This window comes from Ammodytes marinus (genome assembly GCF_949987685.1).
Source record: "Ammodytes marinus genome assembly, chromosome: 9".
Classification (NCBI taxonomy): domain Eukaryota; kingdom Metazoa; phylum Chordata; class Actinopteri; order Uranoscopiformes; family Ammodytidae; genus Ammodytes; species Ammodytes marinus.
Genome location: NC_137213.1, coordinates 1,029,719 through 1,057,261, shown reverse-complemented (window position 1 = coordinate 1,057,261; position 27,543 = coordinate 1,029,719). Strand labels below are relative to the sequence as shown.

General features: G+C 40.0%; 1 protein-coding gene across 1 annotated transcript in view; it reads right to left on the bottom strand.

Moving 5' to 3' along the window:
- The window catches only part of LOC307255058 (epidermal retinol dehydrogenase 2-like), a 53,370-nt gene that overhangs the window by 3,250 nt on the left and 22,577 nt on the right, over positions 1–27,543 (bottom strand). The gene's annotated exons all lie outside the window — the stretch shown is intronic.

The window sequence follows — 27,543 nt, the reverse complement described above, 5'->3', positions numbered from 1 at the left end:
AACACACTTTTAATCAATCACCTGGGTCAAGTGATTGAAGCTGCACTGCTCTTCTGGAACCAATGAAGAGTCCAATATGGCATCATGACACACTGGAGTGTGTATACTATATATGGATGGCGAATAGATAGATAGATAGATAGATAGATAGATAGATAGATAGATAGATAGATAGATAGATAGATAGATAGATAGATAGATAGATAGATAGATAGATAGATAGATAGATAGATAGATAGATAGATAGATAGATAGATAGATAGATAGATAGATAGATAGATAGATAGATAGATAGATAGATAGATAGATAGATGAAATGGACCAATGTAATGAGAGAGAAGAAATTGGGCGGCACTAGATTAAACAGAGATAAAAACAGGTTAGTTTAGGCCAACCAAAGTGAACCCATACAGGTCAGACATGCCAAAAGGGAAAGACAATTTCAGAGGATCTCAGGAAGAGAGTTGTGATGTTGCACATCTGTCTGGAGACAGCTAAAAATACATTTAAAAAAAAGTTTGAGCTCCATCGGTCCACTGTGAGGCTAATCGTCTACTAATAGAGAGCTTTAAGAGTGTCTGAACATCTGCCTCGAAGTAGACTTCCTTAAAAAATATCCACAAGCGCCACAAGAAAAGTGATTTTTCAGTTAAAAGCCAACCCAAACATTACATCTAGTGATTTGCATGGTGGGTCAGATTTTGGCGTAAACAACATGAAAGCATGGATCCATCCTGCCTTGTATCAACGGTTCAGGCTGTTAGTGGTGTAATAGTGGGGGGGATATTTTCTTGGCACTCTTTGGGCCCCTTAATACCAATTGAGCATCGTTTAAACGCCACAGCCTACCTGAGTATTGTTGCTGACCATGTATATCCCTTTATGACCAGTGTACCCATTGTACATCAAACTGGTTTCTTGAGCATGCCATTGAGTTCACTGTACTCCAATGGCCTGCACAGTCACCAGATCTCAACCCTACAGAGCCCCTTTGGGGTGTGGTGGAACCAGAGATTCACATCATGGATGTTCAGCCGCCACCAGTGAAGTTTCAATAGGACCTTACGCTGCCTCCTACCAAGTAACAGGTCCATGGACCCACCCTGTGCCCCCCTCATCCATCAACTCCCTATGGACTTCACGGCCCCTTTCACACATGAACTCTGGACAATATGCAAATAATCTGATCAGGATAATATGTTGATCTACCTGTTCACACATATGTTGGAAATAGTGTGTGTAGTTTGGGTGAGGGGCAGTTCCTGGTTAGAAGGCTGCAGGAGGCAGGATATGACACAATAGGTGTGCTACTGAGACCTTGTTGCAGCTTTAAGGTACTCAAAAGAAGCGCACCTTAGTGGTGACGTCATGTCACACACGGACAATTGTGAATGAACTGATTAGCGGGGGTGGGGGTTATATAGGGACCTTCTGAATTGTTTGAAATGTTGATTGTTGATGATATGCGACCAAGTGTCATGCGTAAAGAGAAAATAAATGAAAACTAAAGAGAGTTCCAGTTTCTGTCATCCTTGATTAAATGTCCTGCAAAAGACCCAATGCCTCATTTCCACTGAGCAGTGGGGTTCGGTTTAATGCGGCTCAGCCGGCTTTTATTTGTGTTTCCATGGCCAAAAGAGTAGGGTCCATAAATAAACAAATTGAGCTGCGCCTATTTTCGACACTGCCTTCCGTAGATTGGTCAACATAATTATTTCTGCGTTTAACCGCCATGTGGCAAGAGTGAAGAGAGTCTTGTGTTTAGCGCAAAAAATCAGCGCGCAGCACTCTGTTTCTCCTCTTTATTAAATGAATCAGTGGGCTACACTGTGTACCGCTGCTACGATGTCACCATAGTAACGGTAGGAGGCTGTCCGCTCACTGTGCCTGTCGGCTGGCCCTGAGCCTTGTCTGTTCATGTACAGTACATATGTTCACAATACAAGGGGGCTTTAAATATAGGAGCGGCTGGTTTGACCAAGCAAAAACGAGAAGACTAGATTGACCGCAGTCGTTTCAATGCTGACCCATATTCTGGCGCCGGCTATCGCCGTCCATCCTGAACCCAGCCTGGGAGGTGTTGGAGGCTCGCCATATATACAGGTCCTTCTCATATAATTAGCATATTGTGATAAAGTTCAATATTTTCTGTAATGTACTGATAAACATTAGACTTTCATATATTTTAGATTCATTACACACAACTGAAGTAGTTCAAGTCTTTTATTGTTTTAATATTGATGATTTTGGCAAAAAAGTAAAGAAAAACCAAAAATCCCTATCTCAAAAAATTAGCATATTTCATCCGACCAATAAAAGAAAAGTGTTTTTAATACAAAAAAGTCAACCTTCAAATAATTATGTTCAGTTATGCACTCAATACTTGGTCGGGAATCCTTTCGCAGAAATGACTGCTTCAAAGCGGCGTGGCATGGAGGCAATCAGCCTGTGGCACTGCTGAGGTGTTATGGAGGCCCAGGATGCTTCGATAGCGGCCTTAAGCTCATCCACAGTGTTGGGTCTGGTGTCTCTCAACTTCCTCTTCACAATATCCCACAGATTCTCTATGGGGTTCAGGTCAGGAGAGTTGGCAGGCCAATTGAGCACAGTAATACCATGGTCAGTAAACCATTGCGCAGGTGCCAGGTCTTGTTGAAAAATTAAATCTTCATCTCCATAAAGCTTTTCAGCAGATGGAAGCATGAAGTGCTCCAAAATCTCCTGATAGCTAGCTGCATTGACCCTGCCTTTGATAAAACACAGTGGACCAACACCAGCAGCTGACATGGCACCCCAGACCATCACTGACTGTGGGTACTTGACACTGGACTTCAGGCATTTTGGCATTTCCTTCTCCCCAGTCTTCCTCCAGACTCTGGCACCTTGATTTCCGAATGACATGCAAAATTTGCTTTCATCCGAAAAAAGTACTTTGGACCACTGAGCAACAGTCCAGTGCTGCTTCTCTGTAGCCCAGGTCAGGCGCTTCTGCCGCTGTTTCTGGTTCAAAAGTGGCTTGACCTGGGGAATGCGGCACCTGTAGCCCATTTCCTGCACACGCCTGTGCACGGTGGCTCTGGATGTTTCTACTCCAGACTCAGTCCACTGCTTCCGCAGGTCCCCCAAGGTCTGGAATCGGCCCTTCTCCACAATCCTCCTCAGGGTCCGGTCAACTCTTTTGCAGGTGTTTAGAGTTAATTAGTTGATTCAGATGATTAGGTTAAGAGCTCGTTTAGAGTACCTTTTCATGATATGCTAATTTTTTGAGATAGGATTTTGGGGTTTTCATGAGCTGTATGCCAAAATCATCAGTATTAAAACAACAAAAGACCTGAAATATTTCAGTTAGTGTGCAATGAATCTAAAATATATGAAAGTTCAATTATTATCATTACATTATGGAAAATAATCAACTTTATCACAATATGCTAATTATATGAGAAGGACCTGTAGAGTAACCTAGTCGACCCCACCTGAGCCGCACCGGCTCGAGTGGTGTTCACTAGGGATGCAACAATACAGTACGTATCTTGGTTCTTGGGTCATGGTTTTGGTTCCGTTTACTTGTACATTTTGTGCATAAAGACAAAAACAATTGCTATTTATTTATTTATTTATTTATTCCAACAACAAAGAAAAGTTTTTTTTATACAGGCATTTTTTAAATAAAGATGCCTGTAAACATATATTCACTATTTTAAATAAAGAAGCCTAAATTCTTTGAGTTTGAAATGAACATGTCTGTAAACATAAAGTCACAAAGTCATATACCGTATTTTCCGCACTATAAGCCGCACTGGACCATAAGCCGCAGGTGTTATAATGTTTAATTACCATATGTAAGAGTTCGTGCACAGAGGGGATTGTCGGGAAAGAGATGGCTGCTTGAGGAAGCTCCCATGTATTAACATTTCAACAAACAAGTTGCATATTTGCAAAACGTATTCAAGTGTTACCATTTAGTGCAATAGCTACTAGGGATGGGCACGAGTGTTTTCACTACTCGTGTGATCGCTTGCATTCCTCGAGGATCAATCGATTCCCCGTTAAACTTTTTTCTATTTTTAGAACGCAACGCATCTGTCTGCAGAACAACGGTTCACCGCAATAAAGCGCTCAATGCTTATTGTCAAACAGTCACAGTTGCCATATGATATTAAGGATTTATTCCCACAAGTTTAAAACACATTTTCCTCACTGAAAGTAATTAAATAGACGGGTCACAATTTAATCCGATCGAGTAGGTCTGCGTTGGGGAGAAAAAAAGAGAAAAAAAGTTTGGCTGTAGGCTAATTGTAACAAAAAAATAGCCTAAGTCACCATTTAAAATACGAAGGGCAGCAAATAATATTAAATGATTGTCCTACAATTTAAATACATATAAATAACTCACCAAAGCAGATATATCCAACCGCGTAATGCTCACTCCGTGTCCGTGATTAATTACCGCGACTAATTCCTCATTAACGGAACGTTACACCGGTCGGTTTTTGAATCTTATCCCCATATTCCCTATTGAAGGCTTCTTAACTGTTGTTGGCTCGGAGCGAATGTGCCTGAAGTAAGCCTTGCTTCTTCTTTACTTTTCTTTCCAAGCGGAGCTCACCTGGAGTCTAGGCTACTCATTACTGAGAGTAACAGGTGTCATCTCCCCTTTTTATAGAACGTAATTTTATCATCTGCTTTGAAATAATTGGACAGTTATATTCCTGACAATGTTCTGGAGGAAGGAGAGACCGTGTTAAGCTCCGTGGTGCTGTGGAGAACACAGGCTGCTGCGGTGGCACGGAGGTGGCAGTTATTTGCAGTTGCTTTTTGACAAAACGCTCAGTTTATTGCACTTGCATCAAAATATTTAATTTTGTTCAACTTTATTTTATCTGTTATTTGCCGTTTTGTACACGTATATAACATTTTAAAATAGGGGCGGCCCGCCGGCCGGCCTAAAGGCTACAAACACAAAAAAAAACAAAAAACGATTTTCCTCATCCACCAATCGAGTTCATTTGAAACGAGGAGTACTCGAGTACTCGATTACTAACGCCCATCCCTAGTAGCTACAGAACATATACTGTGCTGTGTAATAACAGGGTCGAAAAATTGAGAAAAAGTCGCGGCTTATAGTCCGAAAAGTACGGTAAATGTTTTTTTGATTTATTTGTTTACATAATTCACAGTTCGGGGAGGCACGTTCATGTGCTCCTCTAAAGATCTGACAGAGCCAATGCAGATAGAAATACACAGCATTGAAACTAGTTAGCCTACATAAAATGTTACTGCAAAACTGAAACATCCATTGCTTCCCTAGTGTTCACACATACAGCTCATCCGGGTGATATAAAACCATCCATTCAGAGTCACAGTGCATGTGTGAAAGGGTCTCAGCCCCATCAATACCTCCACCCACATCAATAGACACAGACCACCTCTACCTCCACCAACTGTCAACTTAAGTAACTGCTGGAGAGACAGCACCTGTATGAGAAGTAACAAAAATTAAGTGATAAAAATGGAGAAAAAAGGTTGAGTGGTAAAAGTGGAATGCGAAATGAAAATCAATTGTTATGCTAGTTCTGAGGCACTGTTGTTTTACAGCACCATTAGCCATAGGGGTTAAGTCCACATCTCTTTCACTGCCTTACTGTTCTCATTCACTCTCTTTTGATCTGAATGGAAAGCTGGAAGAGACGTCAGTGGGCATGGTTTATGATCCACACTTTAGGACAAAGTAACAGAAACTCCTCACTGAATGATAAATGTGAGGCTGTAACTGTAAATGTTGAAATGATAAATGTCAGTTCAGTTGATTAACGTAACGCCTTTTATCACTTCATATATGTTAATGTGCCCTCCATTGTTCACTTCATATGGATTTTTATCACTCGTTATTTTACTACACATGCTAATTCATCCCTATTTTCCCTTTGACATATGATTTCATCAAACATTTTTCCAATTAATGTTTATACCTTTCATCCCTGCAGTTACTGTCCTTAAAGTCCCTTTGTCACCACATTAACACACAGTGGTCTTCAAGCAGAGATTAATCTAGCGTCATCTCAGATCTGTAAGAACGATAACACATGATAAAAACCATAAAAACAAATATTGGGAATAGGGCTGTCAAAATCAAACTTTGACCCGGTGCAAAAGTGGTGCGCAGCTGCACTGAGCTGAACCTGTAGCTTGCATACACGGCCCGCACGGGTGAAAGGGATAAAAGTAAAGAGAGAAGCTGGGGGAAAGGGCGGGGCTGAGGGCTCTATGGACGGTTTATGGGATGCTTCGGGCAAATAAGCATTAAGTTAGGAAGACATCTTACTTTATTCTCCGCAGTGTCTGTGCATTATTGATTTAGTGGGTGCAACAATGTAGGTTCAAAAGTATCTCTCAATCTTCCTCCGTGTGTACAATTTTGTTTGCTAGCTGTCTCGTCTCCCGCGTAAACGGACACCCGCCCCGTGTGTGTGTGTCAATATTTTTGCCTATGAGTACGACGATGGGGAATGAATCGGCATAGGCATCTGTGGCAGTGCAGCGCTGTCTGTTGTGGAGACAGAAGTTACGAGAGACGGAGAGCGAGAGAGAGAGAGAGAAACAAACTGTAGCAGGCTATACAGCTGTTTATAAACAGGTATAAAAGTGTCATAAAAGTATGCGATTAATTTAGATTAATTAATCACATAGCCTGTAATTAATTAGATTAATTTTTTTTAATCGCTTGACAGCCCTACTTGGGAAGGATATTTAACCAATCTGCTTTTTCTGTGTGTTCACAGGCAGAGAGACCCACCTCTTGGAAGCTTTCTCTCTTCCGATTGGATAAACGGTTACAAAAAAAGTTCCTCTGCCGATTACGTGCTGAGTGGAGTGACGGAGAGACCTGTGTTATTATGAAGCGTGCATATTAAGTGATCACTGTATGACTATAGAGCGATTTAACACGTATATTAACAAATATATCTCTCACTTCTGCTTTATATGATGAATTACATTTTTCTGTTGTGTATGATAAATGTTGAATGGATAACTGATAAAAACATGGCTATCTATATTCATCACAACTGTTTTATTCAGATCGAATTTAAATTCATCTGATTATTTCATCATTTGTCAATCTATTATTCATTTGCCATCAAGTTTCACCACTCCATTTATCAATTCATATGCAGGATTTACTTCTACCCCTCATACGCCAGAACAAGAATGGAGGAGAAGTTTTCAGGGCTGAGGAAGATTCAAGATTTAAGGACTTTATTCGTCACATACTGGTACACAAGCTAGATATAGAGTGCAGGAATAACTTTAACAAGGCATTACCAAACTTCAGGAGAACATTATGCCCCCAGATCCCAGAGTAGATGACGAGATATAAACTTCTCATATATGTGGCGCGCCCTAAAAATCTTGTTCAAAATGTTTTCCCAGTCCTATTCTCAAACACAACTTGAAGACACCCACCCTAGTTTCATGATGATTGCACCAATGGTTATTGAGTTATGGACAATTTATTAAAACCCTGTCTTTTGCAAAGATTTTTAAATTTATTGTACAGTACCGTCAGATGTGACCTTCATGGTCCAAATAGGGAACTATCTGCTGGACCTGTGTGGCAAATCAAAAGACTTTCTTTTTCAGTTTTGTTTATAGAACTGTATTTTCTTCTGTTATTTATAGCGCCTCCATGTGGCCATAGTGGCTCATATATCTTGGGAAGCATTTGGACACCTTTCCTGATATTGGGCCAAATGTCATGTTTCTTCAGTGGCATTAGACAAACAATAATGAAAGAATAATAGACCGGCCCTTCAAGCTTGAACCCTTAATTAACAGTTGTTAAGTAAGTATATAAGTATATACAATAGTAAATAAATGTTTAACGGAAATAACAAGTACATAGGTCTTGATGGTGGTTTTGGTGAGATCAGTGTTTACAGTCCTAATGGAATGTGGAAATGGCAGTCGTTCTGTTTTTGCTTTGAAGTGATGAGGTGCTGGAGCAGTCTATTGTCTGGCTGCTAAGGATCCCTTGTGAGGGAGGGAGTGAGCAGGGGGATGCTACCAGTCCAGTGCAACGCTGCTGGCCCTAACATCCCACACCATTAAAGCCTAGGGGCCTCATTTATAAAGGTTTCTGTGCACAAAACCCTTGGATCAACGCAAAAGTAGTTTTTTATGGAAAGATTCTATGTGGAAAAGTTTCCGTATTCCCAAGCCAACTTTCGTCACACCACGAAATACAGCTCAGTCTTGGCACCCAATATATAATTAATAATTATTCTTTATTTTTAAGATTCTTTTTTGCTGTTGTTCACTATATTAGACATATTTGGAGAGCCAGAGTTGAAATGGGGCAAAGAGGGGAGGACATGCAAAGAACCGACCAGGTTAATGTATTATTTGTCTACAAGTCCTGTTGGTGGGAAGGGTGGGGGATTTGTAAGACTGTCTCATGTCTTGGTTGTTTAAAATGTTATTAATTAAGTTAATGATTACATGAATCTCTTTTCAATATCATCACCCTGGAAGTTTGAACTATTCTGGAGTTTTTGGAAATGTATGGATCTCACGGGACAGAAACAATGCTCTTCAATAGACCATAAAGCACTATTTCACTTCTCACAACATATTTTATATCAAGGCCTGTGTTTGCCTGTGTTTGCCTGTGTTTGCCTGTGTGTGTGTGTGTGTGTGCGTGTGTGTGAATTCATGTGGCACACGGCATGGGCTTTCTTCCCTCCCCGTCCATTTCTTTGCGGCTGGTCTCGTCCCTTTTTCCTCATGTCAGTCAAAGTGCCGTTCTTATTATAAGCATCACCATATTCAGGAAATATTTAGCTTTCACCATCTATGGTAGATTGTGGGATGAAACCGGGAGAAGTGGGATGACACGGAGTGGAGATTGTGTCCCCGACAATTCACTGCAGTTGGGTATTTATGAAGGGAAGACTGCGTACAAGTTTTATGAATCTCAATTATGTATTTGTGTATGCACATTCTGGGTTTTGTGAATACACAATGATTTAGGATGGATTCTACGCAGAGCTTTATAAATGAGGACCTGATATTGGCCCATTTCAGAGGGTCCATGACCTCATGGACCCTCTGCAGTTTGCCAATTGGTTGAATTAGAAGACGCCATCATCTGCCTGCTTCAGTGAACCCACTCTCACCTGAACAAAGCAGGCAGCCCAGTGAGGACCATGTTCTATGACATTCTAGTGCCATTAACACACTCCAGCCTACACATCGCTGCACTTTATTTTGATCTGACGTCATGTTTACGCATACAGCTGCACATAAAACAGCAGTGAAATCACACTGTGGTGGGTGGACTTGAAAGTGATTTGTTCAACATTAGCTCAAACACAACATTATCATGATTCATAAACGCCATCTGATTGTATTCTTATATTATGTTTCTGGTGTGTGTGTGTGTGTGTGTGTGTGTGTGTGTGTGTGTGTGTGAGAGTGAGTGAGTGAGTGAGTGAGTGAGTGAGTGAGTGAGTGAGTGAGTGAGTGAGTGAGTGAGTGAGTGAGTGAGTGAGTGAGTGAGTGAGTGAGTGTGAGTGAGTGAGTGAGAGAGAGAGTCCAATTTGTACTTGGTCAGACGAGACATATTAAAATGCACCACCAGATGTGCTCTGTGTTCTGCAATATATTTTCTATCTATGAATCCATCCATGTCATGTTTAGCCCTCTCGTTTTACTGATCCCTTCTTCAACTCTCCTGTCATGTGAGGGAGACATGCAGGAAGAGTAATACTCGCATATTTTCCCATTGACGCAATTCATTTAAGGTTTCATCAAAAAAAAAAAAAAAAAAATTGACTAACTGTCTGAGTCCTATAGCTGCCAACATCTGGCTCAATACTGGCATGATTCCATCCTGACTGGACTGTCAAACTATTCCCCAAGAACTTCACATTTCAACAGATCCTCTTAAAAGTGTTCTACGGGAATGACACACCTTGGGTTGAGAGTTCAATGTGGTGGAACTCATTTTATAACACTAGCATTGGAGAATACCCTCTCAACTACAACGTTAGCACCAGGCAGACCCACACTTATTTAAAATGAAATGAGCACATTACGTTGCACAGAAAACCACAATGTAATGGGAGTAACATACAGAAAGTTAAGCCTCTTATTCTTAACAGTAACAGCAGAGTAAGTAAGTAAATCTTTATTTATATACTGTAGCACTTTTTAAAACACAGTTACAAAGTGCTTCACACAAACACATGAAATAACATGTGGAAAATAAGTCAAATAGACACAAAAAAACAATACAAAAACACAGTGTAAATACCCTAGGTTAGATTAGTAGTGGTTAAAAATACATGCCAACACAAAGGCTGTTCAGTGGAAAGAGGGTTAAGGACAGTCTGCTTCCTCAAAGGTCATCAATCATCATGAATGAATGGCTGAAATATGGGTTTTTAGAAGACGCTTCAAACGTCCAAAGCTCAGCGGACCTGATTAGAGCCTGGTCGATTAATCGTCTGGCAGATTTAATCAGCCAGATTTAATCGGCATCGCCCAAAAAATGGCAGATTATCATCTTTTTTTTTTACAAGCAACTGTGTTAAGTGAAATGCATTGCTGTCCTGGAGGTAGCCTAAATGAATAGCATTAAGGCTACAGCCCATTTACAGCAGCAGCAGCAGCAGCAGCAGCAAATAGGCTGTAATATGTACTATATTGATAATTCCCCCTGCAACCAATTGCAGAGGCATTGGTCATCTCTTGACTGTTAATGACTTGCAGTAAGATAACATGCTTAACACGAGTTCAAAAATACCCCATGTCATTTTAGACATATTTGTAACACTTCATTTTTTTAGACACATTTTTTGTTAAGGAAGAAATTACAATTTAATCGGCCAATTAATCGGTTATAGGATTTTTTTTCAGCCTATAAATCAGACCGAAAATATCCAAATCAGTCGGGCCCTAGACCTGATACAATGAGGGAGATGATTCCAGAAGGTTGGAGCTTAAACAGCACAGTAGGGTTGGTAATGGTATCCATTTTTTAATACCTTTAAACCTTACCCAAATTATACGGTAATACCTTTTGGTATATTGAACTAATCACTATGATGTTACCTACGAAAAATACACATTTTTACTGACAGCACTTGAACACATCGTAATCTACGTTCCAAACGAGGGAAAAGAACGCATGTCATTTACTTCAATAAAGATACTATAAACAGGCACCATCACCTTTAGATGGTAGTTACAGCCAAAAATGGATAAAAGATTCAAATAATCTGAATGGACCAGAAGCGGAGTGAGGACTGAGCAGCTCAGAGATGAACTGGGGGAAAGGTCATGCAGTCGGTGGAACTATCAGCAGGATGTCCTAATGTATTCAGGACTTAAGCCAATGTAATGACTGTGGTAATATGACACCCATGGCTGCTTTATGGCCTGCCAGATGCCTTTGAGACAAGTTGTAAACGCTCTAGAACAGCTTGACTGAGGCATGCGTAGAAGGAATAACTAATCTAGATCGAGATAAAAATGAAGGTGTGAATTAATAACTCCAAATCTGCATAACACAAAGATTGGTTCAGATTTTTGGAGATATTTAGCTGAAGAAAACAACAGGACTGGATAAGCTTGGTGACATGATGGCCAAAAGTCATATGCCCATCAAAGATGATAGTATTGGATAATGCTATTATCTTTTACAGCCACTGGCACCAGCCAAAGCTCCACATCTATGCAATATTAACTTTACAGTCCAGTGACTTATCGATTGTCACGTCCACAGTGAAAATACTCTTTAATGTTCTGCCCGGCACTTAGTATGTGCTCAGTCAGCGTCAGGGAATCTGATTGCTTTGAACCATGCAGCATTGCTCGTCATAAAATGGTTGTAGAAATAAATGAACTTGGACCTGGACTCTGTAATGTGTATAAAGGTAACGAGGGGCATTCACGGGAGAGATATTAGGCTGAAGGGCAATGCTTCTGAAAGTGAGGTGAAAATCGGTGTCACGAAAAAGGGTCAAACTATGATGGCCTCATGTTACATTCCCTTATTAAGCAAAGCGGCCTACGCAGAGTTGTTTTGCAACTGAACTCAGGAACGTTTCAAAGCCAAATTTGGGATTCAGCCATTTGAATTGTCCTCAATACACTACAGAGACAGAATGACCTAGAGAATGACTACACACAGATGATCTTGAAAGCCAGCTTTTCTGAACACAGCTGCTACTTCAAAACATTTCTTGTAGCCTAGCATTTGTTGTCAAGATAGTTATTTATCTCAAATGGAGGCAAGTGTTTGGTCCAATAAGATACTTAGGTAAATGGGATTATGATGGCTACATAATTACTACAATCCAAGATACATTTAAAAAAAAATCACTCACAAAATAAAGACTTGTTGTGGGAGCTGGAGCTTTAACACAATGTAGAATATTATATAGGAAAGTTATTCACATACTTCAATTTGCAAAATATTATTTTATTGAGACAAGCTTTTGGGTTTCTAGTCGATGCTTGAAAAGGTCCCTGCCCAAAGCTTGAGAGATAAATATTACCGATGGCACTCTACAGTACAGATGTTTTTCCTATTATAGTGGACAGTATCTGCTAAACTGGTTATCACTTCAATATTGTTCAACTGAGATAACAGTATGTTTATTGGGTGTTTCTGCATTGGAAGATAAAACTGGTGACACTTCCCACAATTCTTAAAAGAAGGTTGTGTTTGCTATTCAAACAGCCGGGGGCGTAAAAGGGGGTTGGAATGACCTGCAACCCACTACAGCAGCTGACGTCAGTCCGTTTCAACAGAACTTATTAGATCAGCACAACAACCTAGTTGTCCTCTTCCCTCTGCTGATCTCAGCTTTTTATTTATTAATTGTTTTAACAGGAAAACCTTTCATACTCTTATTCCAGTCTGCTCCTCTTTCACGTACTCCTGATTGATCTTAATCCATCTTAAAAACAAGCCTCATTTCTCTCAGATGAAAAGCCTATGAAAGGAACGATGGAATACCTTTGATGTGAAAATTCTAAAGAAATTTATTTTTTTATAAATGGTAGCTTAACAGTTTTCAGGGGGTAGGCTGGTAGAAGGGCCTGATATGACTCTGTACTGATGAAAATGGACATTTTACACACAAAAAAACATCTAAACCTGAAAGAATATTTCTGAGTTTGCATTGACTGGGGGATATGTTAAGTTGTCTTTAGTGTGAAAGGCTCTCAAATAATAAACTTCACTGTTTGTAGGCTATTTAAGATCCTAATTCGTTTAGTTTTTGTTGGTATCACTCCATGGAAAAATCCGTGGAGGCATTTTTTTTATTAGTTGTAAGAATGGCTTCATCCGTTTTGAAAAGGAACTCCATATATGATAGACCTACATGGCTTATAATAGGCCTATATCTGGATTCATTTTACACAAACACATTCGTTCTCGCACTTCATACATGTCCCGACGGAGTCGCCGTTTCTCCTTTCTCCACTTTCTGTGCGTACGCATGGGTCAGAGTTTGCGTGGAGGACCGCACATCTTCCCGTCAAGTTTGCTTTTTATAAATCCCAATGTTTGCGTAGAAATTGGCGTGCGCCCTCTTCTGGGCGTACGCCACGTTTATAAATGAGGCCCCTGGTGAATAAAGGCTGTGGCCATTGTTTGAGGATGGACATGGACTTGCCATAGCGTCCTCAGTTACATAATAAATTAAGCTGATGCTTCAAGAACAACTTCATTTATTATGGGCAGTGCAAGCAGCTATCAATGAATGAGCTAACCTGTATCTTATCTCTTTGTAGCTAATGTGGACTCTGAGACCAAACCTCATGTTCAAACAGTGTCACCACTTCACTCACGTCACTACTTTCATATAGATTGTCCTCAACCTAACAGATCAGGCTCCCAGATGCTGCAGGGTATATGCACCTTACTAGAAACTCATGTACTGGATTATTCAGAGACACCGTCACTCAGGAAACTGCAAACAACACTGGGCATTGGCTTTATTTTAAACACATAATTAAGATTCATTACAAAAATAGAAAAGCTCTTTTAAACACCTTGTAATATGTGCATTTGAAACAACTAATTAAACTATTTTTAGTGCTTTAATATTAAACCTACTTAGGCTATTGAAGGGATACTGGAAAAGCAGCATGAAGAATAAAAGAGTCAGATTGAATCAAAATGTGTACAAGCGTTTGCAGAAGTTGATAACTAGTCATGGTGACGCATTACCTGGAGCTACAGACAGCTGACCCGACACATCCTCACCATATGTGTGAGCTTCAATGCCCTTAAGAACATCACCAGGCCTTTGTGAAGGAACCTGTCTGCGAACAGACAACACTACTCTGTGTTTAAAAACACACTAAATGTTGAGAAGTGAAACAGAAACCACGTTGTCAAGACACCTAGTGAAAACCTGTGTTCCATGCTTAAGTCACAAGGACCATAACACCAGTGCTCTCCGTAGCTCAGAAAACATTGATACAAATACATGAGTGAGTGAGAGAGGACAAAGATCATTAACACTACAAAAGAAACACTTACAAACACCAATCACAGTTTACTGACACACTTTCCATTGCTACAGCTTTGATGTACTTGCCATGCATTACGCCCCCACCCCTGCCTTGCCGGCCTCACTTCATTGTTATGCGTTTCAAAAGGCAGCAAACATTTAGCTTTCCGTCTTGGGTTATTGAATACAAATTTCTTACACACATTACTGGTTTGGCGTCATTACTATCTCTTAAGTACAGCTCATTTGTTTTTCTCCATTTTGCATTAATTAACAAAAGAACAATTGTGTTGTTTATTGAAAGGACAACAGGTAATACCCAGGGGGCAAAGTGATTTCATGGACATGGAGCGTTGTAAAAGGTTGTTCACCAAAAATGACATCTAGGACCTTCCACGATCACAACCTGGGTGGACAACCTTGTCAACAAGCTGCTGGAAAGCAACAGCGGGCTGACATAGCAAATCAGAACCACTGTTTAAGTGAATGGGGGTGAATGGGGATTTTTTGAACTTATAGATATCATTATGAAACTTTGCCAGTTGATTACTTCTTACTACAGTCCAGTGGTGCGCTTTCATAAAACGCACTCTGATCTTTTGCATTATACTTAGGGGGCAAAACCCCCCTTTTTTTTTTTAAAACAGACATGGAGCGTTGTAAAAGGTTGTTCACCAGAAATGATATCCAGGACCTTCCAGGATCCCAACCTGGGTGGACAACCTGGTCAACTAGCTGCTGGAAAGCTACAGGGGGCAGACATAGAGCAAATCAGAACTACTGTTTAAGCGAATGGGGGTGGGCTAATAGGGAATTTTTTAAAACTTATAGATATCATTATGAAACTTTGCAAGTTGGTTACTGACATTAAAACAACAACTTTTTGTATTACAGTATTTTCCAAAATGTTTAAATAAATATGAAAAATCATCATTATCTTACTAATGATGTGTAAATTTGCATATCTGTAAAGCCCCAAAATCTAGATGTTGGAAGAAAACAAAGTAAATTTGTTTTTAAATTTTGAAAACAAAACAAGTGTCCAACTGCCTGAAGCCTTTCCTAATCACAGTTCAAATTTGATCAATAACCTATAGAAAATACATTTTTTACAGTTACATGTCATGTGCCATGGACCAAAAGTGTCCTTTTGGAGTCTCCAGCTGGTATATTCCCTTGGAAAAAACAGTGTAAAAAATTCATTTTCTATGGGTTATTGATCAAATTTGAACTGTGATTAGGAAAAGCTTCAGGCAGTTGGACACTTGTTTTGTTTTCAAAATTTAAAAACCAATTGACTCTGCTTTTGTCCAACATCTAGATTTTGGGGCTTTGCAGATATGCAAATGTACGCATTATTAGTAAGATATTGATGATTTTTCATATTTATTTAAACATTTTGGAAAATACTGTAATACAAAAAGTTGTTGTTTTAATGTCAGTAACCAACTTGCAAAGTTTCATAATGATATCTATAAGTTTAAAGAATTCCCTATTAGCCCACCCCCATTCGCTTAAACAGTAGTTCTGATTTGCTCTATGTCTGCCCCCTGTAGCTTTCCAGCAGCTAGTTGACCAGGTTGTCCACCCAGGTTGGGATCCTGGAAGGTCCTGGATATAATTTCTGGTGAACAACCTTTTACAACGCTCCATGTCTGTTTTTCAAAAAAAAAAAAGGGTTTTGCCCCCTAAGTATAATGCAAAAGATCAGAGTGCGTTTTATGAAAGCGCACCACTGGACTGCTTGACCCACTGCACCAAAGACTGAGATTGGACAGATTGGATATATAATGGGGTTCGCCCTCATTTGAATGGGATAGTTCAGATTTTGGACAGTCAGCCATAGTGTGCCGTCCTGTGCAACTAGGGATAAATGGGGACATTGCAGGTGACCTCGCTTAAGTTTCAAATATACCGAAAATAAAAAAAAAGTGGGTTGGATAATGTGACTAAACAATAGTGGATAAACTGTTGGCTTGCTCAAATCCTGAAGGCCTTTTATATGGATGCTGCCTAGTTCATAGAGCTCAGCAATTAACTTGATGACTACAACAGAATGTACAATGTTGTTTTGCTTATGTCAGGGATGATGAATTTGACAAAAAACATAATTAAAAAGGTGCTACGAGAAACTTTAAAATATTTCTGAAACGTTCTCATTTTTCCTCTGATGATCATATATTACATGTAACAGCAAACAAGACCATCAGTGCAATAAATGCTATTTGTAAATAGTTTTTATTAATGCCTTTGTCATGGTTACACTCACCCAGAAACAATGGCTGGCGTAATAAAAACAGTACCGCCTTTGTCCAAAGGGGGTGCACAAATAAAAAAACTGAAAGTTCCTCGGAGCACCTTTAACACATTTGGCTATCTTATACTTGATATACATGTTGCTGCCTCATTCACCACATTACAATATCACTTACAAAAGTGCTTAATTGCTGTGTCGAAAAAGTATGTATTCATTACCTCTATTTGTATATATTTCTTGTAAATTTGAATATCAAGTTTGTCCATTTTGCATGGACAGTATTAAATAAAGAAAAACAGACCTAAAGTCAGAGTGTGTATACTGACATACTCATACAGTAGTCTGGGAACATGACACCTTTAGTTTGAACACTACTGAGCTTCTGTATTTAGAGAGGGAAATGAGCTGATGTGTGTTGCGGGAATACAACATCCCAACACTCAGTTACACACAGTATTCAAATCAACCTTTTGCATGACATCGTAATTGTAGCCCTCTTGTTGAATTCGGTGGTTGTGATAACCTTTTTGAAATCGTGCAAAGATAAAGACAAATCTTTGCACAAAAAACACAGCAGTGATGTTGAATGTGTGTTAGTGCAATTTGCAGTTCGGACTGGGGTTAGTGGGGCAGTCTACTTCGATTGACAATCCCAGGTAAGCGGCAAGGAGGGAGGCCTGCTTCCATAGTAGAACACTGAAGAGAATGGAGGGACAGAATGAGGCCAGGGGAGAAATACAACATTAGCAATATATACTAGGTAGTAGGGGTATGACGATACACTAATCTCACGTTACACAATATTGGGTCCACGATAACAATACGATATCTCTTGACATTATTTAACCTTCTCTACACCAAGCCATTTCGAAGAGTTTTTTACTCCCGTCACAATTTTACACTGTGGGCTATCTGCATGACACGCATCTCTAAGTAACGAGCACAACCATGGTTAAAAGCAGTAATAGCTTCAATTCAATCAAATATGTCCTCACAAATAAACAAAACAGGACAGCAATATGGACAATATGAATGTGTGTGTTTGTAAATGAGATTGTTCAAAAGTCAGAGTTCAATCTATTCAGTTCTTATTTTCCCACAATCCCAATTAAATTGAGGTCAATCTAGTCACAGCGAATACAAAACGCAACTCAAAAGAATCTGCCCTGGGTTTTACCCATAGATAGTATATAATATGGATGTAGTATCCGTGCTGACCTCAGTTATTCACACTGCATCCAATAATACTGGTTTATGCGCGTCGCCATCTTGTGATATTTTTAATCCGCCTCACGTCGGGGGGAGGGAGATACGCCCATCGAGCTGACGTATACCTCCGAAGCAAAGTGAGGAGCAACGGGCGGAGAGCTGTCACTCAAGAGATCGCGCCAATACATTTTAACCTCCATAAGAATAAAAACTAGCGTGGTCCAAAAAAAAAATCACCCCCCTCAGTGTTGTCATGGAGATATGACCTAAACATACAGACTAGAATGTTTAATAAGACTTTGATAACGGCCTGTCTAACAAGTGAGTCAAAGAAAAATGGCTCAGTCTTGGTTCCACCCCCAGTGGCCACCGGAAAGTACTACAATTTTGGTCACTTCCTTATTGGATGCTGGTAAAAATCGCTGAGGTTGGGGCTTGGTTTTACCACGGATGCCACAAAAGAACCAACACAGGAAACACAACAGCGTGTCTGCTCTCAGTTTAACAATAGCGATAAACAGGGAAATATACATTGTGAATCAGGCACTCACGGTAGGGCTGGGTGGTATGACGGTATCATACCGTGGACGATATGAAAGTGTCTACCGGGAGAGATTTGGCCATACCGTTTATAATGCGGAGAAAAAAAGTTCATGTGGCGGGAGGCAGCTGCTTCTCGAGTCCCTACAGTTACACTGCAGTTACACCGCCGCGCCACACGGGGGCTCTGCAGCAGAGTTCTGGGCTGTAATACAGCTTCTCTACCCTCAACAGAAGAAGCCTCATCTGTTGCTCTAGCTCTAACGGTGGCAGAGCAGCTGGTATTAATGGTCAAAAATGTCATCGGGCAAAGGAAACTTGCTGCTGTGTGCGGTGCTTCAGCATGCTGTTGCCGTGACGCAGAGTTGGCTTGCTTTGAGCCGCAAACTACATGGGTTAGCTCTCGTGAGCTAGCTGGCTAACAATGACATCTTCTTGGTTGAGACAGCCAGCAAGGCTGGTTTTATGTAACTTTAAAACATGTCAAACTTGAAAATACTATTTGTGTTGAAGCTGGAGTGAAAGTATTACCAGACATTTGCTCACTAGTTAATTTTGACAGCTTTTTTAAATGAAGATGAGCAAATACTGCAGGAAAATTCAAGTCTTTCATTATTTTGATATAGGCTACTATCAATTGGAAAATGTAGGCTATTTGGTTGATGCTGTCATTTTTATTTTGCACTGACTGACTAAAGCCAGACTGGTGTGGTATTTTGCACCAGTTTCTCTTTTGTATGGAAATTTAAATTCCAAGCAAAAGATGAAAATAATCTAATGTGATTAAAGTTCAGTACGGTTATTGCAATCCATTGAATTTAAAGGAAAAATACTATATCGTGATATACAGGTGAAACTCGAAAAATTAGAATATCGTGCAAAAGTTCATTTATTTCAGTAATTCAACCTAAATGGTGAAACTAAAATATTATATAGACTCATTACATTCAAAGTGAGATATTTCAAGCCTTTATTTGTTATAATTGTGATTATTATGGCTTACAGCTTATGAAAACCCCAAATTCAAAATCTCAGAAAATTAGAATATTACATCAAATCAATAAAAAAAGGATTTTAAATACAGAAATGTCGGCCCTCTGGAAAGTATAATCATGCATATGTACTAAGTACTTGGTTTGGGCCCCTTTTGCACGAATTACTGCCTAAATGCAGGGTGGCATGGATGCTGTCAGCCTGTGGCACTGCTGAGGTGTTATGGAAGCCCAGGTTGCTTTGATAGTGGCCTTCAGCTCTTCTGTATTGTTGGGTCTGGTGTGTCTCATCTGCCTCTTGACAATACTCCATAGTTTCTCTATTGGGTTCAGGTCAGGAGAGTTGTCTGGCCAATTAACACAGTAAAACCATGGTCAGTTAACCAGTTACTTGTGGTTTTGGCACTGTGGACAGGTGTCAAGTCTTGCTGGAAAAAGTAATTCAGCATCTCCATAAAGCTTGTCAACAGACAGGAGCATGAAGTGCTCTAAAATCTCCTGTTGGACAGCTTTGGATTTGATAACACAGTGGACCAACACCATCAGATGACATGGTGCCTCAAATCATCACTGACTGTTTAAATTTGACAGTGGTCTTCAAGCCCCTTGGATTTTGTGCCTCTCCACTCTTCCTCTAGACTGTGGAACCTTGATTTCCAAATGAAACGCAACATTTAATTTGGATCAGTGATGATTTGAGGTATCATGTCATCTGCTGCTGTTAGTCCACTGTGTTATCAAGTCCAAAGTCACCACAGCCATCAACCAGAAGATTTTTGAGCACTTCATGCTTCTGTCTGTTGACAAGCTTTATGGTGATGAAAATTTCCATTTCCAGCTAGACTTGGCACCTGCCCACAGTACCATAAGCCACTGGTAACTGGTTGACTGACCATGGTATTACTGTGCATGAATGGCCAGACAACTCTCCTGACCTGAACTCCATAGAGAAACTATGGACTATTGTCAAGAGGAAGATGATACACACCAGACCCAACCATACAGACGAGCTGAAGGCCACTATCAAAGCAACATGGGCTTCCATAACACCTCAGCAGTGCCACAGACTGATAGCATCCATGCCATGCCGCATTGAGGCAAGAATTTGTGCAAAAGGGGCCCAAACAAAGTACTTAGTACGTATGCATGATTATACTTTCTAGAGGGCCGACATTTCTGTATTTAAAAACCTTTTTTATTGATTTTATGTAATATTCTAATTTTCTGAGATTTTGAATTTGGGGTTTTTATAAACTGTAAGCCATAATAATCACAATTATAACAAATAAAGGTTTCACATATCTCACTTTGCATGTAATGAGTCTGTATAATATATTAGTTTCACCTTTAAAGTTGAATTACTGAAATAAATGAACTTTTGCACGATATTCTAATTTTTCGAGTTTCACCTGTATATCCATATCGTGATATAACATTACCTATATCGTGATATAAGATTGTCCATATCGCCCAGCCCTAACTCACGGTACTGTTAAGCAGTCAGTAGGTCAGTGGCTTGTCAGTCAGGCGAGCAGCAACTCAGAGGGAGACTCTGCCCGGCATGGATACTGACCATGACTCAAGAGACTCCTGCTTGACCAGCGGTAACATGAACACAGACTTGACACACACGATTTAATACCGGGGTAAGCTGACGTCTCTCTCTCTCCATTCAACACAGAATAGCCATGACACAGAAAATAGCTGACACTTCAGTAGGGCAATCAACACTGATTGGAGCATAGAGCGTTAGAATGTTGTTAAAAGTCCATAGACTGTAAAAAAATATATATATGGACGAAGGCATCATGACGTGATATGGCGAGACAATTTTCAATCTCTACGAGAGATATATGAGGTGTTTTACTATCGCGATATGTTGCCCCATCACTACTAGATGTAGTGAGCTTAAGCCCCTCTGAGCAGAACAGTCCGTGTCTTCACAGTCCATCCTCAAACCACAAACACTATGCTAAAGCTGGAAGATTTCTCCAGCACACTAAATGGTCGGATACAGTGCATTAGCTAACAGCAAACAGACCGCTTATATCCCATCTAAAAGGCAATGTCCCACATGTAATGTGCTCACTGAGTCCCTCAGGGCTCAGCTAAAGTCAATACATGAAGGCAAATGATGAAAGTATGTGAACAAGGAAGAGTGGCAATCTGGTAGTTCTGGCCAGAAGGGCCAATTTGGGTAGCTGGAAAAAATATATATATATAAAAATCTGGCTACTATCACAGTGGCCAACTATACAGAATGTATACAGTACTTTAGTAAGAGGTACATTATGTTTCAGGGCTGGAGACTGAAACATAACACCAGTCAAGTGCAGAGCAGGAGCAGCTCCCCAAGTGTTTCAGACAGTACAGGGATGATGCTTCAAATGTTCAATAACAAGCTTATATGAAAACCACTAATGCTTATCAAAGACAAAAAACAGTAAAAAAATAAACAAGGAGGTGCCGAAAAAACTGAGCCAAAAAAAATGGAAATGCTGGTGTAGCTAAATGCACAAAGCTCACCCACATGTTTATGCCACCAAAACCAGTGATAACAGCAACAAAACACCAACACCTGCGTGCATGTGTTTGTGTGTGTGTGTGTGTTCGCGAGTGAGAGATGCATTTATTAACCTATTAGGCCTCACTGTAAGACCGCCTACTTTGTGTGCTGACTTGTGCGGTCTTGTTTGAATCATTGCTTGTGCATACTGAATTAATAATTCCTAACATAAATGGACTTTATTTAGGTTATAAGGGATAGTGCAATCCTGTGTGCTGTGCCTGTTGGTCCCGAGTAGTAATCAGTATTTGAGCGCCACGTTTAACCAAAATATGCCAGCATATCCATTTCCATTCTATTGCAGGATGGAGCCACGGTGGTTCATTTGAACATGTTATGTCACTCTGGGACTGAATTGCTTCAGTGTGTATATTATTTAATTATGTTAAGTTAATCCAGATTCCTTCTGTAAGGATGTAGTATTTATGACATACTGCAAAGTCATCTGACACCAGAAAAAAAGATCTGTCAATGACAGTGTCGGTTTCATATTTGTACAGTTATATACAGGGGCGTGAGAAAATATCGATACATGTAAATATCGCAATACCAGTCTTCACGATACTATATCGATATTAGGGATGCACCGAATATTTGGCCACCGAAAAAGTTCGGCCGAAAATGGCAAAATAAGTCATTTTCGGTTTCGGCCCGAAACAGTTAAAAAGCCGAACAACATTACCGAAAATTGGCGAACTAAATGACACTAAGGAAATATGTTTTTAAAAGAGCTGCGCGCTTGTAAACCAGGAAATGGCAGTAAAGAGAGACGTAACCGTGTATGCGAGTCCACGTCTGAGCGCGCAGCAGGAGCAGTTTGGAGCGTGCATGAAAATGTCAGAGTCCAGTGTGGGAGAATGTTTTCAAACTGGATGAAACACGGCGCATACAGTGCAATGCTTAATGCAGCATAAAGTTAAAACGCTCGTCCAAGACTGATGTTTAATCACCATAGAAACACAAAAGCCTTGCGCGAGCGAAGCAGCGATTCACCCAGTGAAACTCTGCGACAGTGTGACAGTTGGTAACGGTGTCATTCACAGTGACACCTCGCCGGTGAGGGCCGCCGCGCAAAAAAAACTTCTAGTTTGACATCTAAAATGATAACCGGAGATATCCTGTCCATTAGCGCTGTTGGGGGAAAAGGCTACGGTCTGATTGCATTTCTCGAGCCTGAATACACAGAGCCAAGTCGGCAAACTGACAGCGCGACTAAATATATGTCCAGCAAGCCGCCTCCCCCCGTTAGTTTCAGTCTACAGACGAAAAGGTTACAATCACCTCCTAAGCATGGACATCGTTTAAAGCCTCTCATTGTTATGATCAGGGCTTTGAAGCAAATTCTGAAGTCTGAACATTATGGTGGCAGGCGGGTGCAGTTTTTTTTAGAGCAACTCAACCTGCACTGCAAAAAATGAAGAAAGGCAATAAGTCAATATTTTTGTAGATTCATCCTCCTATAAGTCAAGGTAAAAATCAGTGAGAGGTTCACAAATGAATTCCTAGTAAAATATTAATTTTACTCTTAGATTTGAAGGTTTTACTGTTTAATTATTTATTTAGGGTTGCTTTTTAGTTGTAGGCTATGTTTGAGGAGAACATTTGGGAGTTCATGTAGGCTATGCAATGTTGAAATAATTGACTAAATAATAAACAAAACTGCAAAAGTCTCTTTCGGTATTCGGTTTCGGCCTTTCGGCCAACTGTTTAATTTTATTCGGTTTCGGCCAAGAATTTTCATTTCGGTGCATCCCTAATCGATATATAATTTAATAATAACATTGTGTGTAGACAGTTTTTCAAAAAATCGCAATACACTGTGTGCACAATTATTAGGCAAGTTGCATTTTTAAGGATTAATTTTATTATTGAACAACTACAGTGCTCTCAGTCAATCCAAAATGTTAATGAACCTAAACCTGACTGTTTACGAAAGTAAAAGTGAGGTTTTGTCTTTCTTACGAGAATATATATGTTTTGCTATTATTAGGCAACTATTAGTATGCAGAATTATTATGCAACTAAATACAAAAACTAAAATGTTCCCATCTCACTTGTTTATTTTCATCTGTTAAAGTGACATGTCAAAAAAAAAGAAAACAGTGACCAATATAGCCACCCTTCTTTTCAATAACTGTCACAAGCCTTCCGTTCATGGAGTCTGTCAGCTTCTTGATCTGTTGACGATCAACTTTTTGTGCAGCAGCAACCGCAGCCTCCCAGACACTGTTCCGAGAGGTGTACTGATTTCCTTCACTGTAAATATCCCGTTTAAGCAGGGTCCACAGGTTCTCAATAGGGTTTAAGTCAGGTGAGGAAGGGGGTCATGTCATTATTTTTTCATCCTTAAGGCCTTTACTGGCTAGCCATGCAATTGAGTACTTCGATGCATGTGATGGAGCATTGTCCTGCATTGAAAGATGCAGACTTTTTCGTGTACCACTGCTTGAAGAAAGTATATTCTAGAAACTGGCAGTATGTTTAGGAGTTGATTTTGAGGCCATCTTCAACCCGAAAAGGTCCAACTAGCTCATATTTAAAGGCAACTATTAGTATCTTTAAAGTAGAGCCAGTAAAGGCCTTAAGGATGAAAAAATAATGACACGAGCCCCTTCCTCACCTGACTTAAACCCTATTGAGAACCTGTGGACCCTGCTTAAACGGAATATTTACAGTGAAGGAAATCAGTACACCTCTCGGAACAGTGTCTGGGAGGCTGTGGTTGCTGCTGCACAAAAAGTTGATCGTCAACAGATCAAGAAACTGACAGACTCCTTGAACGGAAGGCTTGTGACAGTTATTGAAAAGAAGGGTGGCTATATTGGTCACTGATTTTTTTTTTTTTATGTCGGAAATTTTGATTTTGAGTTTTTTTATTATTCTCACTTTAACAGATGAAAATAAACAAGTGAGATGTGAAAATTTTTGTTTTTTTATTTAGTTGCAGAATAATTCTGCACACTAATAGTTGCCTAATAATAGCAAAACATATATATATTCTCGTAATTAAGACAAAACCTCACTTTTACTTTCGTAAACATTCAGGTTTAGGTTCATTAACATTTTGGATTGACCGAGAGCACTGTAGTTGTTCAATAATAAAATTAATCCTCAAAAATACAACTTGCCTAATAATTGTGCACAGTGTATATCGCCCTTCATGTAGATCGCAATATATTGTATCGTCGCCCCTGTATCGGGATACGTATCGTATTGCCAGATTCTTGCCAATATATAGCCCGAGTTATATAGTTTGGCTATTTCTGAAACTCCATATACAGTGGCTTGAAAAAGTATTCAGACCCCTTGAACTTTTCCACATTTTGTCACGTAACAACCACACACGTACATTTATTTTACTGGGATTTCATGTGATAGACCAACACAAAGTGGAGCATAATTGTGAAGAGGAAGGAAAATTAAACATGGTTTTCAATTTCTTGTATAAATAAAAAACTGAAATATGTGGCGTGCATAAGTATTCAGCCCCCTGAGTCAATACGTTGTAGAACCACCTATCACTGCAATTACAGCTCCAAGTCTATTGGGGTCTGTCTCTACCACCTTTGTACATCTACAGACTGACATTTTTGCCCATTCTTCTTTGCAAAATAGCTCAAGCTTCAGATTTAGCGTCAGATTGGATGGAAAGCGTCTGTGAATTTTAAGTCTTTCCAGATATTCTCAATTGTATTTAGGTCTGGACTTTGACTGGGCCATTCTAACACATGACTATGCTTTGATCTAAACCATTCCATTGTAGATCTAGCTGTATGTTTAGGGTAGTTGTCCTTCTAGAAGTTGAACCTCCAACCCACTCACAAGTCTGTTGCAGACACTAACAGGTTGTGTGCCCTGTATTTGGCTCCATCCATCTTCCCATCAACTCTAACCAGCTTCCCCTTCCCTGCTGAAGAACAGGAACCCCACAGCATGTTTCACGGGGGGATAGTACGTTCAGGGTGATTCAGAGTTTTCCGCCACACATTGCATTCAGGACAAAAACTTCAATTTTGGTCTCATCTGACCAGAGCAACTTCCTCCAACCCTTGCCACAAACTATTCGGGGGACACAGCATATTCAGATGAGACCAAACTTGAAGTTTTTGGCCTAAATGCAAAATGCAATGTGTGGCGGAAAACTAACACTGCACATCACCCCTAACACACCATCCCTACCGTGAAACATGGTGGTGGCAGCATCATGCTGTGAGGGTCCTTTTCTTCAGCAGGGACAGGGAAGCTGGTCAGAGTTGATGGGAAGATGGATGGAGTCTGCAAAATACTTGAGCACGGGGTGGAGGTTCACCGTCAAGGAGGACAACTACCCTAAACATACAGCCATATCTACAATGGAATGGTTTAGATCAGGGGTGTCCAAACTTTTTTCACTGAGGGCCACATACAGAGAAATCTACAAAGCGCCGGGCCACTTTGCAAAGATAACACATTTATCAGGACATGTAGCTGCTCTGATGTTTAGTTTCATAGTGTCTTCGTAAATTGTAATCCTTCTTCACGGCAACACTTTACTTGCACATTAAACAGATACATTCCCCCTCTTGTTAAATGCCATTGATACACCCAGTATGTTTTCTGCTTTTGCGTCCAGTGTCCAGCTGGGGGAAAATAGTAGCCAGCTGAGATCCCGCGCCTCCAAGGGGGGTCCGTGGGTATGCCCCCCCGGGAGATTTTTTTAAGTTTTTAAAGTGAAATGCATGAATCTGGTGCACTTTGAGAGGGAAATCAAGAGGCTAAAGCTGAAGAATTTTGTATGAGAAAAAATGGAGACACTGTGTCAGATGAATTAGAAGCTATGGGAGAAAGACACAAGGATTTTCCATAATAATAATAATAATATTAATTTAAAATAAAATATTATGCAGGGTCCTCTGGGATGGGCTTGGTGCTCTTTTTCTTTTATGGGACATATTTCTCTGTAATATAATGAGTCTATTTAAATTATTTAAAAATTAAAAGGGCCATATTACATAATATTTTTAAAATGTGCCACGGGCCAATCAATCAGTTTTGACACTCCTGCACTAGTGGGCTAACTAAGAAATGCAAAGGGCCATATTACATTATATTTTTTAAATCGGCCGCGGGCCAATAAAAAGCGGGCCACGGGCCGTAGTTTGGACACCCCTGGTTTAGATAAAAGCATAGTCAAGTGTTAGAATGGCCCAGTCAAAGTCCAGACCTAAATACAATTGAGAATATCTGGAAAGACTCGAAAATTGCTGTTCACAGACGTTTTCCATCCAATCTGATGCAGGGGGGCTGAATACTTTTACACACCACACTTTTCAGTTTTTTATTTATAAAGAAAATTGTAAATCATATTTCCTTTTCCTTCTACTTCACAATTATGCACCACTTTGTGTTGGTCTATCACATGAAATGTACGTGTGTGGTTGTAACGTGACAAAATGTGGAAAAGTTTAA